Source organism: Heterocephalus glaber, unplaced genomic scaffold, assembly GCF_053883595.1.
Source record: "Heterocephalus glaber isolate CG9 unplaced genomic scaffold, H.glaber_assembly_v1.0 deba00001666, whole genome shotgun sequence".
NCBI lineage: Eukaryota > Metazoa > Chordata > Mammalia > Rodentia > Bathyergidae > Heterocephalus > Heterocephalus glaber.
Window position 1 is genome coordinate 18774313 of NW_028258406.1, and position 15695 is coordinate 18790007.

Genomic DNA, 15695 nt, shown 5'->3' on the forward strand with positions numbered 1-15695 from the left:
GTGTCAAATCTCATTAATGCTCTTTGTTTAATAAGTACTTCAAATTTCCAAAAGAATAGAAAGTAGAGAATGTTTGCACCCCTCCCATTCCCTTTCCAACCTATTCTCCTAAGGTGACTATTACTATACTCAGTGCATGATTTGAGGCCCAGTCCTAGCTGTTGTATATATGATTTTCTTGATTCTTTCTATCTCTCATTAAATTTCTGCCTCAGACCTGCATTTCTTTCACTCAAGTGATTTCCTCAAAGCCTCCTATCATGGTTATGAGGAGCCCAAAATGTGTGATTACTGGTGTGGCCATGGCTTTCTTCAGCCTCAGCTTATCGTAGACAGCTAAGCTAATTAGAAAATATTGTAAGACAGTTAGGCAGGGGTGTGCCTTTAGCATAGAAGATAATTGTGGTGTAAGACACATTCACTGAAGGCCAGGATTCAAGTAAAAGAGGAACTACTACACCCACATATTTCCCCTAGGGATGAACAGTGGTGATTGGTATTCTAAATAGGTAATAGGGGAGTAAGACCTTAACCTATCCCTTCCAGAAAAGGTCACTTACTCATCCCTTCCTGAAAATCCTTGTTCATTCCATATATGCTTGCTACATGACTTGCTTCCCCATTTGATTCCCATTTAATCAATATTACCTATGTGAGTATACTGTAATTTTATTATCAAGTTGACCCTAATTTTGCCCCACCTCATATCCACCTTGTGATTTCCCATTGAATCAATATTACCTAAGGAACTATACTTTTAATCTTATTAGTTGACTATAGTTTTATCCCACCTTGAACCTGCCTCACTTTGTGGCTTTACTCAATAAAACACCATTGAGAAGCAGGGTTGGTGGGCAACCACTTTTCTCTTCTGTCTCTTTTAGACAGAAGCTATCTTTCAATAAATTCTTCCTAGTCTTAACTTCTGTTGTTCCTAGAATTCGTTCTTCAGTTTTAGAGAACACAAACTTGGCATGTTAGACAGTTATAGTATTTCCCTTTTATTATTTGGAGGTCCATAGATCATACACCCTATGTCAATCCTGCTATCAAGGCAGGCATTCAACCCATCCTTTGTTTTGATTTTCTCATTTACTTTAGGAAACATCTCTCTTTTTCCTGAAGACTATTTTTGCTTTTAATTGTGGAGTGTTTTTAATTGAGGAGTGAGTAGAAAGGTGGGTAGGAAGGTAGGAAAAATGGAAAAGAAAATCATCCTGTTGGAATAAATGAATAGAGTCTTCCTACAGAGAAATATTCCTGCAAATAATAATCTGGGACATTTTGAAGGCCTGTTGTGAGATTTTGCTTCTGCTGAAATCACTATTTCATACAAGGTATACCAGGGTTTAGCTTCTGGCTTTCCCTAAAGGATTTGTCAGGGTAGCTTAGTGTTTTGATTAATTAACTTAAAGCTGAGATTCCATATAAATGAAAATTGTTGCTTTCTCCCACCTACTGAGTCCTTTTCAGGCACAGTTTGAGGAAAATGAAGTGGAGCTGTTTTCCCCCTTGTAGTTTCATCTGAATTTTGGCTCTAGGTAGGAAGGGTGCTGCTTATGTGGATGCCATACTTAGGATATAGCATTGCAAAATGAAACACCTGGAGGTGGAGGCTCAGCTTTCGTCTTTGAGGCCTGAAGCACAATACTAATGAAACAGCCTCATTAAGATCTCAATAAAGAATTTTTGGGTTGAAGATGGGATGAACTGATGTCCCCCCCCCCCAGTTCATATGTTGAAAGCCTCACAAGAGCCCTCATGAAATGAATTGGTGCCCATATAAAAGGAGGGCTCAGAGAGCTCTGTTATGGTTTAGATCTAAGATGCCCTCCAAAAAAAAATTATGTACCCAGATGTGGGATTTTGGAAAGTGTTTGGATCACGAGGACTCTAACTTTCCAGTGGACTAATACGTTGATGGAGTGACAGTTTGATGACATTAGTGGGAAGTGATGGAAACCTAGGAGATCAGGCCTAGTTGGAGGGAGTAGGTTATGAGCACATGTCACTGGGGACTATATGGTGTCCCTGGCTCCTCCCTCTTGGGCTCTTTCTTTGCTTCCTGGCTACCATGAGGTAAGTAGCTCTTCTCTGCCATGTGCTTCTCCCACAATGAACTGCCTCACTGTAGGGCCAAAATCCACTGGGCCAAGTGACCACTGACCAAAGCTTCTAAAATTATGAGCCAAAATAAATCTTTCCTCTTATAAGTTGTTTTTCTCAGATATTTTGTCATAGTAATGAAAAGTGACTGATACAGTTTGTTTAACCCTTCTCCCACATGAGGCCAGAGTAGGAAGGCACCAAGTATGAACCAGGAAGTAGGCCTGCCTGGGGCACAGATTAGCTGGCACCTTGATCTTAGACTTCCCATCCTCCAGAACTGTGAACGATGAATTTCTATTGTTTATAGGCCATTCAGTTTATGGTACTCTTTTATATAGCAGGGGAAAACTTACAAAAACTCTCATCTCTGTAGATACAAAGGAACAGTATTTATGGAGTTTTAAGAGTACAGTGCATTCAGGCTTCACACTTACTGGTCAGTGGTGCTTATTTTCCATCCAAGACAAAATGTAGGTGCGTAAGGAAGGATTCAGAGTGACAGGGAGCAGATGCAGCCCCACGCATCCCACAAGGGCTGCAGGCAGGGAAAGAGCCAGGCTCAGAGGTCACATATCCTTGGGTTGCATGTGATGGGTTCGGTGAATTTGGGCACAAAATACAACTTCTGCAGCTATTAGACATCAGTGGACATGGGATAGATGTGTTTTCAAATAGTTTATTGTAGTGTATATGATATCTGCTTAACAAATACCAGATAATATTGTAAATATGACTTTGTCATCTTTGGGTTGTATTATTTCTTTGCTTTTGACACTTTCCTACCAGATCCTGCAGAGGGTAGCAGAGAGCTTCATTCACTCTTCCCTGGTTCCTGCCTTTGGTTCTCTGGGTCAATTTCTCCATTAGATACAGCTGGCACAGTGTCAGGGCCTGTGAGCTGCATGAGGGCCAGTGAAAATGTTTTAATGTCTTTTAAAATCAGAAGAGAAAAATACAATATTAAAGAATACATAATAATAAACCTAGCTTGTATTATATTAATTTTATACCAATACAGATATCAAACAAATTTTATACCAATACAGATACCAAAAATTTTTTAATGAAGGAAGAGACCATGAAGACAAAAGTGCCTTGAACCTACGAGAGTTATAAAGTGGCTCAGCAGGTTCTGGATCACTCTTTGAAGAGGTAGTTGGCAGCCTGGGCTTGCCCCTCTTTGCTTAGGTAATGGAACAGGTAGAACCTGAAGGGAGGCCTATGTGGACAGTGTGACAGCCTCGCTGAGTTCAGGTGGGGGAGAGGGAAGCCACTCAGGGCATTTTTAAAGAGCTGAAGCTTCCATCTCAATTCCTTCAGGGGATCAAAAAATGATACCCCCGAAGTGAAGCCTTCATATATAGGCTGAGAGGCCAAATTTCCCTCTCCTGCCTTCCTGTCTCTCATTCTTTATACTCCCTCGAAGCAAGACACAGAAATCAGAATTCTTCCCCAAAATCAGCCACAAAAGCTACAGTCATTACACTAAACTTCACCCACTTTTCTGGCTGAGTTGGCCATTAAGAAATGAAGACCTTAGTGCAGGAGGGCCCTGTTCCTTACTTGGAAGGAGGAAATAATACAATTGAGGGGCCAAGAAGAATCTGAGCAGAAAGGCCTTGCTGGTTTTTTTGTTTTTTTTTAACTCAGTACATTTCCATTAGCTCATACCTTTTTTTTCTTTTTTTTGGCTAATCACATTTCTACATCACTGTCTCTGCTTCATTGAGCCTAAGCATAGAATCAGATGGCTTCCCCAGTATCTTTGGATCTTCACTTTGATGGCTCCTGTCATTTAAAATTATGATAAAATAAATTTGTCCTGCTTTTCTTTTGTTAACCTCTCTTTTGTTATGGGGTGTGTTAGCCATGATACTTTATGATGAAAAGGAAAAGAGATCACCTCCTTTACCTCTACAAATCTCCTTATAGTATACCACATACTTTAACATTCTTTGTAGATTTTTAACTTTTATCCAAGTACTGCTAGATCCATATCCTGCTGCCAACACTCATGAGACAGGAGTTGGTGGGAAGGAAATCACTTTCATACAAGGGCAGTATCCTGGAAGATAGAGGGTATTATTGTCTTCACAGGTCTATCATGAGGAACTCAAAAGTGGAAAGGGCTTTTATAGGCAGGGAAAGGCAGAGGAAAGAAGGACAGCTACAAGATAAATGCAGTCTTTGTCATCTAGAGTATGTGTTTTTTTTTCCTTTTTCTCTGCCTAGAATATTGCAATAAATCTCAACCTCATATGGATATTTTTATGAAAGTTAAACTCACAATGATTTATGTGGTTTGGGTAAGTTAATGCACAGAACTGAAGACTAAGGAGGGGTGTTATATTCTGATATTATCTGAAGACCACCAGATGTTCTGGGTTCTGTAAATCTAAAGAAAGATTACTTAGCAGTTAACAACATCTTAATTGTTTAGTTGAGGCTTTTCTTTAGAATTTAGAATGCCAGGAAAAGAGACAGGACATAACACTGGAAAAGGCATAGAGAGGAGAAGGAAACCTGTGAAGGGCAAAGAGAGGAGACATAACTTGTAAAGGACAATTCACAAGAGTAGCCACTGTTACAAAAGCAATGTGTGAATATATATGTATATGTGTGTGTGTATGCATATATATATATATATATACATATATATATATACACACACACCAGAAAGTGGTGTATATCTGCATCTATATTATCTATACAGAATCTATATCATATAATACTAAAAGACTCAAGGTAAATGATGGGGTTCAGGACATGCCATCCTAACATATGATTGTAGGAGACCAGAAACATGTCACCCTCAAATATGCCTCTTTGTCATAAGGGTTATTTTGAGCTGATTATTTTAAGAAACTGCAGACATAGGAAATACTCTGAAAACAAATGTAGAAGTTACCCTTTTGCAAGGTAAATTTACAACTACAGAGCAAGTCATTTGTAAAGATCTTTCTTCTGCCTGTACCAGAAAGAAAAGGATGAGTCTATAAATTTTTGGAAACTCTTATCCTTGGAGAAGGCTTGAACTTAGATCTGCATAACAAATGTAATCTTTGTTTAAAGTGCTCTTCTGGGTCATTTCAGCAAGTAATGACATTTAATGCTGAAGTCAAAGCCACCTCTCTGAGATCTACTTGAGAATTATTCATTCCTCAGGTATCTCCCATGTGTGCATACATGAGACATAGATGTTAATACACATTTTTCTCTTGTCTTTTGGTACAGCTTCTGTCCCAAGCAAGAACCCATGCTACCAGACTTCAGTTTGATCATTCATTACTTGAATGCTAATACCTGGGAGATGAGATGTTATGAGAAGTAAATCTGTTTTATTCAAGGGCCAGCATCCTTAAGATATGGGTAAGGTGGTTATTTTCTTAAAGCCCATCTTTGGAACTCAGAGGCATAAAGGGCCTTTGTAGGGAGGGAAAGGAGGAGTAGGGGACAATGGGCAGGAAGGCTACAAGTGAAGCAAGGTCTTTGTAAGATGTATGTTTCCTTTTACTCTGGCTGGAATATCACAGGCAACCTCCTGGAGCTAGTTACAAACATAGTACTTTTCTGCAAGTTAAACATCACCACAATTCATATGATTTGTGTTTGTTGATGCACAGAATTAGAGAATTTTGGTGTTATTTGAAGGTCACCAGATGGTCTGGTCCTGAAAAATCTAAAGAAAGATTATTTAGCAGTTAACATCTTAAATCATTTATATGTGGCTTTTCTTCAGAATTTATAATGCTGGGCAAAGGGAAGGGAAGCCAAAGTAACTCTGCCAAGGACAACTCCCAAAGAAGTGGCCATGGTTACCCTAAAAATGTTAGAGGAAAAATTATGTTTTCATCTCTTACATGAATTATGGTTCTTTGTTTCATTTTTTCTATCTTCTAGTTCCCTATTTCTGTTCCTTGAAGATAAAAACTTATAACCTTTCTAAATGCTTTCTATTTTTTCTGGTATTTAACTTTAAAAAGGTTAACACTATTTCTAAGAAACATCCACCTACTGCTATTTCCTGACTTGTCTGTTTCAGACAGTAGCTATTGTCCTGTTATGGTAAGTGAAGATTTATGTGTCTTAACATGCTCCAGTTTATTTTTCCTCCCTCTTCCAGCTATCAACAGAGTTATAACATGATCTTTATTAAATTTGTATTTAGAAATTTTGTATTAGCACTATGGTAATATTACTGAAACAGGCCCATTTTGACCATCGTTCAATATACCAATCACTGAAGCCATGAGTTTTGTAGAAGAGAAAGAGTTTGTTCAGGGGGCAGTCAAACTTGAGGAGGTGGCAGCCCCAAGTCTCAAATCTACTTTCTCAGGGTTAGGGCTTAAGGTATTTATGGGGTAAAGAAACAGGGTGATCTTAGATGTGGGAAAAGGTGATTGAAAGTAAGAAAAGGTGAAATAATTGGTAGAGTATGTATGTACAACAGAATGTTAAGGCTTTTCATTGGATGCACATTCAGAAAATGGCATGAGGGTGGAGGGTCTGGCATTCTGTTGTCAAAATGTCACACATCAGACACTTGAGCAGGTCCATGTGAAGTGTTTATGGGTTCAATCCATTTGAGTTTCCTCTGAGTTCCTAAAAATCAACATAGGGAGCCATTACTCATGACCCATATATCAGAAGAATTATCCATGGCAAAGCCCATGGAAGTATACTGCTTAGCTACATGACCTCTAAAATTGGCATACAAGCAAATAATTAAAAGCAAGTGAAGCTATAGTGTTTATTCTGGTTTTTCCTCATTTCAGAAATGCCCATTGCTGAGCTAAGAATTAACAATTATAATTATATTCCCTTTCTTATACAATATTTTAATATTTGCCCCACTTTTAATACTTAAGTCTATTTTGTTTTTGTTTTTGTAGTAGTAGTAGTAGTAGTAGTAGTAGTAATAGTAGTAGTAGTAGAGATTGAACCCAGGTCTTCACATTGAAGTACATCTCTAACCCTTTTTTGTTTTTATTTTGAGACAGGGTGCTAATTTGTTGCTATTTTGTTAAGTTGCCTAGGCTAGACTCTAACTTGAAATCCTCCTGCCTCAGCCTCCCAGAATTCTGGGATTATAGGCATATGCTACCATACCTGGCTAATATTTGATTTTCTGTTTGTACAGCTCCTTAATTCTGCTTAAGCAGTACATATAATCTGTAAAATATGAACAAAGCCATCAGTCAATTAACCTGTTCTATTTATTTTTCTGGAACCCTTTCTTGGAACTGTTGTTCTTCTTCCCAGAAAGTGGTGTGTTCCACCTTCCCAGGTAGGTTATAGGGCTTGCCTCTCAGGATTCCTTCTTGCCATTATCCTGTGGCTAGATTTCTAGATCTAGTGTCTTGCTCTTTCTTCTGAGATTTACTTTTTCCTTCTTTCTTGTACTTCTGCTTTTGACTAATTGCATACTCTGGCAGCTTTGCAAAAAAAATCATAAGAAATAATTTATCCAAGTCGCTATGCATCTGAAAATATCTTAATTCTACATATTTAATCAACAGATTTAGTTCCTATCATGTTCCTGTTTTGAAGCTTTTCTCTATTATATTCTAGTTTTATGGTATTAAGAAGTCCAAAGTCATTGTTATTTTTGATCTTTTACACGTAGTTGTGTTTCTTTTTTGCAAGTCTTTAGGATATTCTCTCTTTCATAGGAATTGAGACTTTCATGATGATGTGTTGTGGTATGGTGTCTTTTTCATTCATTGTGTTGAGTGTTTGGTGGATTTCTTTAAAATGTTCTTGTACTTTTTCTTTAAAATGTCCCCCCACCTCCCAATTCTTCCTTCCAATTTAGTATTCTACCACCTGATTTGATCCTTTAATTTTCTTAGCCTCCTCCAAGTTATCCATCTCATTTTATTTGCTACTTTCTGTGACATAGATTACCTTCTGTGTCATGGATTATCTTCCAAGTGTTCAGTACACAGAAAAGCCCCTGAATCTACAAAATGTTACCATCTCCCAAAACTGTGTTGACATTGCTTCTTCATCATCACTTTCTTTCGTGTTTTCTTTATACTCATGGGTTTATGCCTTAAATCTTTAGTTGTCACTTTGGTAAGGATTGGCAGAGAAAGGATTTGAGGAACAGTGTTGAGGGGATAAGACAGAGTAGAAGTGGTGACCTGGTGGTTTTGTTCCTACTCTGCTCCTGATCTTCTTAACTCAAGGGATCCAGATGATATTGGGTTCAGTCACTTCAAGTTGCCACTTAATGACATCCTTAGTGTATAGAGGTAGAAGGTATTCTAAAGATTTCTGGATTGAAGTTCTATAATGTCAGCTCAAATCCCTGCTCTTTATTTTATTAGCAATGCCAACTTAGACAAGCCACTTAACTCTACTGCCATGTCCTACTCTGTAAAATAACTCTATTATACCTTCTGTTCCTAGTAGAGGTCACTATTATGTGCATCAAATTAAGACAGATCATGTGTAAAAGTGTTGGTGAGCAGTAGGCACTACATATGTATTAACTAGAATTGACAATGAATGGGTAAGGCCAAGATCTAGTTGTGTAACTGAAGGAAAACCCTAATAAATGCTCTAGCTTCACTTGCTTTCAGTTGACTTTAAAAGTCACTAACTTTGGAGGTCATGAAGCTAATATCAATATATTATTAGTCTTCCACTAGTTTTAATGTAGATTATACATCACTTTTCAGGTTAAAGCTGTTCTCCAGAGAAAGTTGTCTTTCTACTCTTCTGCCCTGTTCTGTATCTTAATGATTAACTGGAAAGTTAGCTACTCCTGAAGAAAAGGAACTTTCTAGTCAGTAAATTTACTATTTTTGCAGTATGAATTGAACCCAGGGCTTCATACATGGTAGGCAAGTGCTCCTCCACTGAACTATACCCCAGCCCATCACTAGCTTTGCTTTAGAGTTACAGAACCCAGAGTATCAGGTGATCTTCAGATAACATGTGTGTCAGAAAAGCAAACCACTGCAGGATTTATGGCTGTCCTGGGATCCCCTCCCCCTAGCTGAAACTAAAAATGCTGTATACTTCCCCAAGTTCCTCCATAAGCTTTGTACGCATTCCTCCTAGGAAAGATTTTTCATTCAGGGTTAGAGTTCCCATCATACAACTTGGTAGCTTGTCACCAATAAAGATCTTTCTTCCTCTGTCATTCTGACTCTTGAGTTATTGGCTTCATTGGGCAGAAGCAAAACCAAACCTTTCACAGTTACAGTTACTCAGGAAGATTCCACTTATGGTGACATGCAGGGTTTGTTACTTTCTGGGTGTCTGTTCCTTCCATGATTCCCTTTGAATGCTGGCTACAGACTATGGTTAGACCATGAAAACCTTGAACTTGAAAACCCAATTGAGCTTTGTGGAAGAAACAAGGATGAAACAATATGTGCTGCATAGAATGCTCTAAGAAATACAAAGGAGTAGCTGGGGATGCTCTGGCTGAACCCTTTTAAGAAGGTGAGTGGGTTGCTGATGTATACTTGCCAGGAGGAATGATTGGAAGGTGAGTGTAAATGAATCAGAACAGCCTTATGCAGTCTGAATAAAGAAAGTGACAAAAGAGCAGATCTGCAGACTAAAACTCAGGATGTGAAGCAAAAGTTGCTGGTGTCACTAGTACCACTCAGTGAAGAAGATGCCAGGTGGGTGAGAGTGGAATGCTATTACATCAGCTTGGCAGCAACATTCTCTTGACAGAGATGGCTTTATCAGTTCACATGAACTTATCAAAACCAAGTAGGTCAATGCAACAAGATTTCCTTGTCCTAACATTATGCTGATTGAAAGAACACTACAGGCACGCATTCATTTAACAAACTCTCTTAGGTTCTTCCCCTCATTGAGCTTATCTTCCATGAAAAAATAAATTTTTGAGTGATTATTCACTATGCTATGGATTGGAGTGACAGGAATAAGAGTTAAGACTGGTCCTCCAGGAACACACAGTATTGTGGTTTATATCTAGATGTCCTCCACAAGTCTCACATGCCCATAGGTGGGGCTTTTGGAAAGCGAGTAGATTATGGGTACTTACAGGTGACTTACTGTTAGGGGTTGAGATCTGGGTGGAAGACACAGGTCACTGGAGGCATGGAATGGAAGGGCTTATCACCCTCCCTACTTCCTCTCTTGGCTCTCTCTTGTCCCTCACTGCTATGCCAGGAACAGTTTCTTCTATCCCAGGCCCCTGTGCCATGATGTTCTGCCTTGGAGCCAGCTGACTATGAACCAAAACCTCTATAAACTGTGAGCCAAAATAAACCTTTCCTCCCTTAAGTTGCCAGTGTTGGATATTTTGTCCCAGTGACAAAGAATGTGACTAAGACACACAGCTAATGAAGGTGGCTTCCAAATTAAACTTTTCCAAGGGGACAGAATGGTTAATTAGCCAATTCAAATACCCAGTCCCTTTGGCACATTGTAGATTAATTAATTGCATTCTGGTCTCCCATGAGTTCGGTTAGTTTGAAGAAATTCCCAACAATCAATTCAGAGTGCACTGTGAAAATGGGGCTTCCAAACCCAGACAATTCCACTAGGCCCTAGTAAGTGCTGAAGTTAATTTTCCTTAGTCACCTCAGCCCTAAGTGTTCACAGCAACCTTCCTAATGATTTCTTGTCTCTTTCTAACCTCAAAAGAGATGTTCATTATGTCATTCATAATCATACTCTTACAGAGCACATGTAGGAACAAATAAATGTAAGTCATCCATATATTCATTTATCAAATGCTTCTTGATATCTACTACATGCCAGAGACTGTATCCATAAGAGGAACACAGCATCTGTTCCCCCTTAGGAGCTCATAGATTGCTGATAAGGGGACTTAGTGGCAAACTCTGTTGGCAGGCAGTCCCAGCTACTTGGGAGGCTGAGGTGGGAGGATTACTTTGTGTCCAGGAGTTCTGGGCTGCAGTGTGTTATGCCAATTGGGTGTTCTTACTAAGTTCAACATCAATATGATGACCTTCTGGGAGTGGGGGACTGTGAGACCAAAGTGACTCCATTTTGCTAAAATCCACTATTCCCCTAGCCTCTATTGTCCTCACAAATTAATGGTTAAAATGTGCTTGCTCTGGGACAAAAGACACAATCTGTAACGAAGCAAAGTTCCTAAGTTAATTACTTAACCATCTGTTTGCCCAGGAAATGAACGTTCCGGGTCCACTATCTATAGAACAATCTGTCAATGTGCTGACCATCAGTATGTGACAGTCGACCACTAACCTTTGTCCCTCTTTTCCCCCGTAAAACCTACATGTAACCACCCCTCAAACCCCCGATGGGCCTAGCCAATCAGAAATATACACTTCATGCTTGCAAAATGCCAACCAATCATGTAACTGCTAAGTGAAAAATCTCCAAACCTTGCTGTAACCACAATAAAAACCCCGCTAATTTGAAATTCGGGGCTCTCAATTCTGATCTGCTGTGTCGGTGACGGTTGGGAGCCCCTGCTCGAGCTTGAATAAACGGCCCTCATGTGCTTATATCGGAATCGGCTTCCTGGTGGTCTTTGGGACTTCGCGATCTGGGCATAACAGGGACCACCAAGTTGCCTAAGGACAGGTGAACCAGCCCAGGTCAGAACTCCTGTGCCAATCAGTAGTGGGATCGTGCCTGTGAATAGCCACTGCACTCCAGCCTGGGCAATATAGTGATAGCCTATGTTTTAGTCCCAGCTAACTACTTTCTCAAATCTGAAGCACCTACCTCTTCTTCTGGGTTTTGCTTCCTGTTGGGATATCCTTTAACATAACTTGAGGGCCTCTGTGTCCTCTGTTCCCCTTCCGCTCTGAGTGGTCTAACTGAGCAGGTGATTGCTCATGGTTCAAGCCTCCATGATGGGCACCAATTACTGTAAACCCTGAAACATTACCAGAAACCTCCATAGTAGGCTCCAGTCTCCTGCTCAGTGCATGATGCAAGCCTGAGAAAAAACCCTAAAAGACAGAACTAAGAGAGACAGAAATCAGGGAGCCAGAAGCCTGGTCTGTCTAAGCCACTGATTTTTATTGGTCATCAACTGGGGTAAAGGTGAACTATGTGTGAGGATGGGACTTCAAGTGGTTAGTATGGAAACTAATGGAGACAAGGTTTGTAAAGGAAAAAGACAAAGCATTCCTGAGTTAGGAAGAGAATAGACAAAATATATGGTTGTAATTAGGACATTGTCCTTCTAGTTAAAAGTTTTAATTGTGGGAATGGAATTTGGGTGCAAGTTACTCTGACCTCAGCATGTAGGCTTGGGCCAGACTCACTTCTATAAACAAGACAATTCTGGGGTTAACTCTTTACAGCCTGGACTGCTTACAGCCTGCTTTGGGCATAATCAACATTGTAGACTCCTGCAGGGCAGAGTCAAATTTGAGGAGCATCCTCTGTAGATTAGGCCTTAATGACTTCTTCTGCAATCCAGAAAATGGACTAGATGACCTGGCTTTCAGTTTAATATTCAAGAAAGTGTGTAGTGGGACTCTTGGAAGCCTGACTATGAGGGAAAAAAATGTACAGTTTGGCAGAGAAAAGGAGAGGAAGTAAGATGTGTGGTTTTGTTTTTTCTGTATTCTTTTCATCTTTCCCAGCAGCACAAATGAGTCACTGTGCCAAGGGGTTTGCCACAGAGCATCCACATCCCTTTGCCAACAATGCTGAACTTGTGAAATAATAGATAAACCTACATAAACCAAGCAGGGTTTGCGGGGCCTGGATCTGTGTTTTCTGAGAAGCATTGTGGGCACAGCCAGAGAATCCCATGCAGAAACAAACCTGAGTCTGCATATGAGTGCGTGCTCTGTGGTGGAGCTTTTCTGTCCCCTTCCTAAGGCCAGAACTGCATTTTAGCATCTGGATAAAGAAGGAAACAGGGATGTGAGGGTGATCTGGCTGCGACATCTGTCACCTCACTGATCACCAGGGTTGATTCGCTGATCTGGCTGGCTAGGCAGGTGTTCCCTTCCTCATGGCTCCACCTGTGCCCCTCCCAAAGCTGTGTGCCTGGTCAGACAACCCCAGAAAGAGGAGGACTGTTCCTAGGTCGAGGGTATACTAATAACTGTGTTCCCTTGCTAGAACCTCCAACAAGCTCTCAAGAAGGAAACAACCTCCTCACAGCACAGCAATTTCAGGCCTCTGGTTTATTGCTCACCTTAAGTTCCATTTTCTCAAAGGAGGCGAAGAGGGGCTGGGGTGGGTGGGGCTTTTTCCTGCAATGTAACTTCTGATAGTTGGCCCTCTTCTTGTACTCTGATCTCCTCCATGCATTGTAGTAAATGAAATGTTTGCTCATTCATTCATTCATTCATTTTTTATGAATCATTAACTAAGTTTATTGGTATAATTTTGATATATAGTGATCAGATTCATCATAGGGAATTTGTACCTGTATATAATATATCTTGATTCATATATTTTTCCCATTCTCCTCCCCTCCCTTCTACCCCTCTTCCCCTTTTTATTTACAAGGTCTTTGTTTCCATTTTATCTTTCTTTTCTTTTCCCTTCCTTCATTTCCCTCTTCCCCCTCCCACGTGCCTCTTCCATTTGAACATTTGCTTCCTATTTCACAATATCTATTATACATTTTTGTCCTCATTTACACTTTCAGTTTCTCACACCAGAGAAAAATGCGATATTTACACATGTGTCTGATTTATTTCATTTATGAGTATGGTCTCTACGTGTATCCATTTAGCCATAAATGTCTCAAGTTTATCCTTCTTTATGACTGCGTAGTACTCCATTGTATAAAAGAATCACATCTTCTTTATCCATTCATCAGTGAATGGGCATTTGGGCTGTTTCCAAGATTTAGCTATTACCAACTATGTTACTATAAACATGGGTGTGCATATATTGCTGTGGTATGATGCTTTTAATTCTTTTAGGAAGACACTGAGAAGGGAGATAGCTAGGTCAAATGGAACCTCTAGTTCTTGTTTTTTGAGGATAAGTGGAGAAGTGTTGCTTTCCCTCAAAGCCCCACTAGCATTTGTCATTGATTTCTTGATAACAGCCATTTTTTCTGGAGTGAGATGGAATTTCAGCATTTTTTTTTTAAAGGAGGAAAGGTTTATTTGGCTTATAGTTCACAGAAGTTTCAGCCCATAATCAGTGGGCTCCAAGGCAGAGGGGCACATGGCAGAGGGGCAACAGTTCTTGGCAGGCAAAGGTAGCAAAGCAAGCAATGAAAGGGCCTTAACAGTACCTTTCTTCCCCTTTTTTCTTTTTTAAATATTATTTTATTGGTACATTTTAGGTATACAATATAATGACATTCATCATTGGAAATTTGCACCTTTACATAATCTCTCTTGGTTCTTATTTTCCCCCTTCCCCTGCCCTCTATTCAACCCCTCAGAATTGTTTTAATTTGCATCTCTTGAATGACCAGTGATGTCGAATATTGGCTCATGTATTTATTTGCCATTTGTACTTCTTTGTCTGAGAAGAATATATTCATCTCAGATGCCTATTTTTGGATTGGGTCTTTAAATTTGGAGGGGTTGAGTTTTTTAAGTTCATTATATATTCTAGATATCAGTCTTTTGTCTGAGGAACAGCTGCCAAAATTTTTTTCCCACTCTGTTGGTTGTCTCTTTATTCTATTGGTGATTTCTTTTGCTGTGAAAAAGCTTTTTAGTAAGATGAGATCCCAGTTGTTGATTCTTTGCAATGTTTCCCATGAAATTGAGATTTTATTCATAGTCTTTGCCTATACCTATGTCTTCAAAAGGTCTACCTATTCTCTCTTCCAGCAGATTTAGTGTTTGTTTTAATATTTAGATCTTTGATCCATTTTAATTTTAGTTTAATGCATAGTGAGAGACATGGGTCTAGATTTAGTCTTCAACATGTGGAAAGCCAGTTTTTCCAGCACCATTCATTAAAGAGGCTATCTTTCTTCCAGTGAAGGTGTTTGGCTCTTTTGTTGCAGATCAGGTGGCTGACTGTTTGGAGTTGTTTTTGCATCTTCTGTTCCATTGATTCTCAGGTCTGGTTTTGTGGGGTTTGTTGTTGTTGTTGTTTGTTTGTGGTTTTTTTTGCCATACCATGTTGTTTTTATCAAAGTATCTCTGTAATATAATTTCAGGTCAGGAATTGTGATGCCTCCTACCTTGCTTTGTTGCCCAGAATTGCCTTTGCTGTTCTAGGTTTCTTCTGGTTCCAAATGAATTTTGGGAATGTTTTCTCTAGTTTGTGAGGTATGGTATTGGTATTTTGATTGGGATTGCATTAAGTCTGTATGACAATTTTAGGAGTATGGCCATTTTTACTATTTGATTATTCCTATCCACAAACAAGGGATATCTTTCTATTTTGTTATCCTCTTCAATCTCCTTTTTCAAAGTACTGTAATTTTCAATGTACAAATCTTTTACTTACTTTGTTAGATTGATTCCTAAATATTTCACTTTTTTCAATGGTATTGTGAAAGGTGAGATTTCCCTAATTTCTTTCTCAGTAAGTTTGTTATTTGTGTACAGGAATGTTGATTTCTGAGTGTTGACTTTCTATTCAGCTACACAACTGAATTTGGTTATGGAATCTAGAAGTCTTTTGGTGAAGTTTTTGTGATCTTCTAT

The 15695-nt window shown here is 39.3% G+C and overlaps 1 protein-coding gene across 3 annotated transcripts in view; it reads left to right on the plus strand.

The window, feature by feature from the left end:
• LOC147822277 (uncharacterized) overlaps positions 1–15695 on the plus strand; it is a 246524-nt gene that overhangs the window by 60014 nt on the left and 170815 nt on the right. For 2 of the 3 annotated variants that reach the window (XM_087197424.1, XM_087197425.1), the window contains exon 7: positions 5344–5478. The exons of the other annotated variant lie outside the window; for it this stretch is intronic. The gene's annotated coding sequence lies outside the window, so the exon portion shown is untranslated. The remainder of the gene's footprint in view (positions 1–5343; positions 5479–15695) is intronic. 3 annotated transcript variants of the gene reach the window in all.